The sequence below is a fragment of the Peromyscus californicus genome, unplaced genomic scaffold (assembly GCF_007827085.1).
Source record: "Peromyscus californicus insignis strain IS unplaced genomic scaffold, ASM782708v3 Scaffold_3__1_contigs__length_106647218, whole genome shotgun sequence".
In the NCBI taxonomy this organism is placed as follows: domain Eukaryota; kingdom Metazoa; phylum Chordata; class Mammalia; order Rodentia; family Cricetidae; genus Peromyscus; species Peromyscus californicus.
Window position 1 is genome coordinate 36,312,198 of NW_026294551.1, and position 6,364 is coordinate 36,318,561.

General features: G+C 44.8%; 1 non-coding gene across 1 annotated transcript; it reads left to right on the forward strand.

Moving 5' to 3' along the window:
• Positions 1–693: 693 nt before the first annotated feature.
• Positions 694–799, forward strand: LOC128123496 (U6 spliceosomal RNA). The gene has a single exon (XR_008222678.1). It is a non-coding gene; the product is annotated as a U6 spliceosomal RNA (small nuclear RNA).
• Positions 800–6,364: the final 5,565 nt, after the last annotated feature.

The window sequence follows — 6,364 nt, forward strand, 5'->3', positions numbered from 1 at the left end:
AATCCCCAGGGCTGGGGCTGTAGCTCAGCAGCAGGGAGCTGTAGGCTCAAGGGCCTGGTTTGATCCCCAGCGCTGGGGGAGAATGAGGAGAATAGACATGAATGATGTGCATACAGACCAGCTTGGAAGCAATAACTGAAGCAAGTCCATTTCTGAAGCCCGCTCTGCCGACCCTCGCCTCTCCCCACTGTCTGTATCCCAAGGCACCAGGGCACAGCAGGGGATGTTGAAGTTGGGGGGGGGGAGTGAACCATGGTAGTGACATGTGGGATTATTTGCCACAGGAATGGAGAAGAAAAGACAGCAGTACTCTGTCAGTCCACCAACTGAGCAGTTAATGAAAGCAGGTGGCATAATACAATCCTTCGGTTCTTTCTAGAATCTTGATGAATCAGTCAGCTTGTTCTTGAAAAAACTAAGATGGCTACCCCACCCCCAAAGAGACTGTGATTCCAATCTGATGATTCTGATCAGAGACAACAAAGATGTCTCTTTCTTCTCCCTCCGACGGCATGTCCAACTCATATTCAAAGTCGAAAACACACAGCAGTTTCCCAAAGTGAACCACCATTGGGAATGTACGGGAGGAGGCACATCCTGGCACAAATGCCATGATATATACCAGTGTTGCAGTAACGGACCTGGCTCCACTTCTCTCCAATTTGATTTCTTTATAAAAAAATATTTATTTTAGTGCTTGCTTTGGCAGCATGTGTACTAAAATTGGAATGATACAGAGAAGATTAGCGGGGCCCTGCACAAGGATGACATGCAAATTTGTGAAGTGTTCTATATTTTCATGTATGCATGTAGCAACAATTAATAAAAAAAAGGCTATGAATTTGAAAGAGAGCAAGGAGGGGTACGTGGGAGGGTTTGGAGGGAGGAAAAGGAGTGGGAAGTGATATAATTAGATTATAATCTCAAAAAATAAAAGATTAAAAAAGACTTATTATTTATTTGTGTGTGTGTGTGTGTGTGTGTGTGTGTGTGTGTGTGTGTGTGTGTGTGTGTGTTGAGCACATGTAGGTGCAGGCACCCACTGAGGCCACAAGGGGGCACTGGCTGTCTTGGAACTGGAGTTACAGGTATCTGTGAGCCTCCTGATGTGGGTGCCGGCACCTGAACTCTGAGCACTCTTAATTGCTGAGACATCATACAGCCTCTCAATTTCTTTTCTTTTTAAAAAAACGTATTTTAAAAATTTCTCTCTCTCTCTCTCTCTCTCTCTCTCTCTCTCTCTCTCTCTCTCTCTCTCTCTCTCTCTCTGCCACAGCACACTTTTGGAGGTCAGGGACAACCCTGGGTGCTAGTCCTCAGTTTCCACCTTGTCTGAGACAGAATAATCTCTTTGCTATTGTTTTGCTGCATATGCCCAGCTACCTGTCCCTCAGATTTCCAGGGGTTCTCTGGTTTCCACATCCCTCTGTCCTGTAGGAGCCCTAGGATTATGGACACTTGGTGCTACAGCATCTGGCTGACACTCCTGTTCTGTGGAGTCCCCCTCAGGTCTCGAGCTTTCCTAACGAGCACGTTTATGCACCAAACCAGCTACTGAACCATCCCCCTGGCCCTGCTTGCCTATTTATTTATTGGCTTGTTTGTTTATTTATTTATTTACTATGACACTTTGAGTTCCCATCTCTCTTTTCCTCTGATACCTTGGGACTGATGCTACAGCGTCAGGGTGTTGTGGGCAGTGCCCCACCCTTGTTCACTGGTCTTCATGGGGGTGTGGGGTGGGGGTGGGCATCTTCCCAATGTCCCTATCCCATCTGACTCCTCAGTCTCTGTCCAGACAGCACTGTCTGTCTTTTTAGATTGGAGTTTCCTGTTACAGCCTCTTTCTGTCTACCTTAATGCTCCACTCTTCCCAGGCTGGACAAAACTAGGTGGGGTGCCCAAGTCTCCTCCCTAAGTCTGTGTTACTCTCGGGTCTTTGGAAAGCCTTTTATTTCTCTGCATAACACACCGAGCCCAAGAGGATGCTTCAAGGCTACCTCTGTCCTACCTGCTGAGTCTTACCACCTAGGTGGTTGGGGTGAGAAGTGAGGGCTCTTGAACCCCCCTTGGGCTCTCTCTGGGTCTTAGACTCTTTGTAGTTTTGGTCACTTCTGTCTAAGCTTTTTTTTTGCTGCTAACTCTTTGTCCCTCTGGTCCAAGTACACATCCAGTCTCAGGTGGCACGCGGGTTCATGCTCTCAGAGCGCCAGTGTTTGGATTTCTTGTACCCCCAAAGCCTTTCTCTGCTATAGCAACCATTGCTCAGGTACTGAGTGCTCATTGAGAGTAGAGCTTTACAAAGGATGGACCAGGAATGACAAACATACTCAGAACTAGCTAGCACTTCTAGACTGCTGCCAAAGGAGACCTGTTGAGAGGCCATGAGAACAGGGAAATGTCAACATCAGCCAGAGGCAGAGCCTTCCCTCTCGGGGGCGCAGGAGACCCCAGCCCCTCCCCCAGGCTCAGTGCAAGTTTTCTTTTTTTTGTTTGTTTTTGGCTTTTTGTTGTTTGTTTTTTGAGGCCAGGTCTCACTATGTAGCTCTGGCTGTCCTGGGGCTCACTGGGAAACCAGGCTGTGCTTTTTTTTTTTTTTTTAAATAAAAAACTTTTATTTTTCTAAGGAATTTGAAATTGAGATGATGAAGCAAATGGTGCCACTTGTGACAATGTGTACATTTTGCACACTTAGGTCAGACTCTGTTCACACAGATTAGAGCCCCTAAATTGTATTTAGCACAGTTCATGTTTTGTTTTGTTACTTTTTTTTTTTAATGTGCATTTGTGTTTTTTTGCCATGGGTGTTGGGATCCCCTGAAACTGGAATTTCAGACAGGTGTGAGCTGCCATGTGGGTGCTGGGAATTGAACTCGGGTCCTCCGGAAGAGCAGTCAGTGCTCTTCACCCCTGAGCCATCTCTCCAGCCCAGTTCATATGCTTAATGTTAAAAATCATGAATTCTTAGCTGGGCATGGTGGTACACACCTTTAATCCCAGCAATCATGAGGCAGAGGCCAGCCTGGACTAGAGAGTGAATTCCAGGACAGCAGACTATGTAGAGGCACCGTGTTTCACCAACACCACCACCACCCAAACAAAAAAAAAAAAAAAAAAAAAAAAAAAAAAGGAGGAAGAAGAAGAAGAAGAAGAAGAAGAAGAAGAAGAAGAAGAAGAAGAAGAAGAAGAAAAAGTGATTTCCAACTCTAATTCTAATTCCACTTTCTATTTCTACAAAAATTTAACTGGCCTCCAGTTTTCACTACAGCTGAATGGGAGACCTTATTTACAGGCTATTCTGAATAAATTAGATTTTTTTTTTAAAAAAGCATCAAAACCATCAAGAGATCTAACCTATATACCAGTATAAAATTATAACCTTAAACGTTTGCTGTCTCAGAAGCTTCGTGGTTCTCCTGCTGTTTTTTACTTTTTTAATTTTTTCACATGATATATTGCGGCCATTTTCTTTCCAGTCTCAACTCCTCCAGTGCCCTCAGACAGGTGTCTTCCTCAGGGTCATTCAGCGGGGGGCTCTGCTGCTGCAAAGCCTCCCTGGGGCTCAGGAGAGCCTCTTCTTGGCTCCTTTGCGATTTGAGTCAGGGTCTGTTTCCTAAGTCTTGGGAGGAGGCTTCCAGCGGGAGCACCATGGCTTCCCACATATCCTTAGATTGGAAAACTGGGAAGAAAACGCAGAAATAAATGAATCTCCCCTACCTTGGAAAGTCGTTCTTTCAACAGATTGTGTTAACGCTTGGAGTCACTGCTTTAACTACTAAAATTGATTAAATTAGCAGTTCTGTGTTTTGCCAAGATTTTTTATAGGCTCTTCCCTTCTTCTCAACAAATTAAAACCTGGCTCGCAGGGGCGTGGAGTAGACTAGAGACATTTCTCCTCCTGTCGCTGGATGCTGATGTAGCAAGCTTTTGACAGTTTTTAAAAAGGAAGATTTAATTCTTGATTACCACTCCTCATGTGTCTTATACCAGGGCTGCAGTATGGGTGTGTGGGAGGAAAACTGATATAACATGGAAGAGTTTAATAAATATTTGTAATATGGAGTCTCTAAATCATCGCCTCAGGGAAGCTAAGCACAGGAGATGGTGTGGGTTCCTCTCGAAGGTAGTGCTAGCTGTCTATAATGTGCTAATGAATTAAATAAACGTATTTTATAAGTATCAAACAGTGCAAACTGGTTGGCATTTTGCAAAAAAAAAAATACAACTTTAAAATTTATCATTTATTTCGTGTGGGTGTGTGTACGCATTCCACAGCACATGTGTGGGGATAGATGATCACATCTCTTCTATGGAGGGTCCTGGGCATTGAACTTGGGTCATCAATCTTGGTGGCAAGCACCTTTATTGACTAAGCCATCTCACCAACCCCAAGATATATTTTTGAGACAAAGTCCCATTGTGTGGCCCTGCTGGCCTTGGATTTAAAGCAGTCCTCCTGCCTCTGCATCCTGAGTGCTGGGAATAAAGGTGTATACTACCACACCTGGCTCCCAGAATGTTTTAAATTCAAGAATATTTTGCCATAAAGTCTAACTGCAAGCAATCACACCCACTGTTCAAAATCTAAAATCAAAATCTCACTCTAAAATCCAGGAAAAAATGTAATATTCAACTTCCTAAGGTGAAAGGAACTGGCCGAATGGTGAGGTTCATCAGAATATCACAATCCCAAATTGCAGTTCCAATGAAAGGCACATTTTTACTAACCCCTGAACTCACATCAGCTCCCAGAGTGTGCGTTTCTTCCTTGTGTTATAATTAGAAGTGAAAATGGGACACAACCATATATACTCACTATATGTATATTTTTAGAACGATCCCAGTGCTGCTAAAATGTATAAATAAAAGCCCCAAAAGAGATGCAGTGACATATCTTTTTGGATGATGTCTATAAATGTGATCTTTAAGATTTCTTGTTTTTTGACAGCTTAAAATTTTTCCTGTAATGAATGCCCATTTCTTTTAATTAATGAAATGAATTGAAAACCCTGCCTGGAAGAGAAGGCCCGTGTTGGCCCCGCATTTGTTAAGCACCACATTGTCTCAATGCGTGTGATGATTGTTTGGAAGGTGGTGTGAGCAAGAATGAACCACTCGACATTCAATACACTCCACGTGTGATGTGATCAGGAAGCCGGTATCAGAGCCAGGATCAAACACCCTTTGGTCTTCAAAGTAGTCCAGACCCTGAAAAGTCATAATTTCTGTTAACTCCCTCCCTCTGTGACTAGATCGCTTTGCCTTTGAACTGCCCACTGCAAAGAGCCAGGTGTGGAACTGCTCAGATCTTCTGAGGCTGACAAGAGCTTCCCTTTACCGAGCGAGCGCTTTACAGACTGATTTCAATGAGGACTGTCACGGTGTACAGTGGGGGGGACATGGAAGGTGCTAAAATAAGGTAGAACAATCGGGGGGAAAGGCCTTGGAGCTGCTGCTTGATTGCTAAGGTCTCTGCAAGATTTTATCTGTGGACAGGGTGAATCCCGCAGACGAGGGTGGCGATGGAAATCAGAGCAGAGAGGATCAAGAGATCAGCTTTTGACGAAATGCAATAGACACAGTTTCCTTGAGAACTTTGTGGGTACATCCCCAGTCAGTCCCCTCTTCCACTTTTGATGCAGCTGTTGATGTTGCTTTAGTCAAAACCTTGTCCAAGTGACTTTTTAAAACAGTGTGAAGTTGCCTGATTTACCTTCATATTGGAGTAAGAGAGAAAACGGTCGGGCTTGAAATCACGAGTCCTGGAGACCACGGCCAAGGCAGGCAGATTCCGGGATTAGTTACTTTAAAGTTGATCTTGGTGTGTTTCTTAACGCTTTGAGCCGCATTCTATCTCAGCTCTGGGCCCTTAGAAGCGCCACAGCCAGGTGTGATGCGTGTAATCCCAGTGCAGGCTGAGGCAGGAGGCCAGGAGTTTGAGACCCCCGTCTCCAAAAGGGGAGAAGGAAGGAAGAGGAGTGGGGGGAGAGGAGGAGAGAGGGAGGAAGAAGGGGAGGAGGAGGAGGAGGAGGAGGAGGAGGAGGAGGAGGAGGAGGAAGGGACAGAGCACCGCTTTAATCACCTCACACCTGGAGCCTGGAGCTGTGCCCAGTGCCCTAGCTCTAAGATTTTTTTCAAATTTTTGTAAATGAGTAGTTACATAAGTGAATGTCTGAACATTTTTTCCGTGTTTCTCTGTCAGAGAAGAGACCTTCAATAATCATTTACGATACTAAGTGAGAGAAAGATCCAGTATCCACAACAAGGTTTAGAGCAGAAATCAAGTGCTCAGGAGGGAATGAACCTTACTGACTACCTGTTGCTCAGGACTGTCCTCAGACACAAACAGCCGCCATCTTGGGGC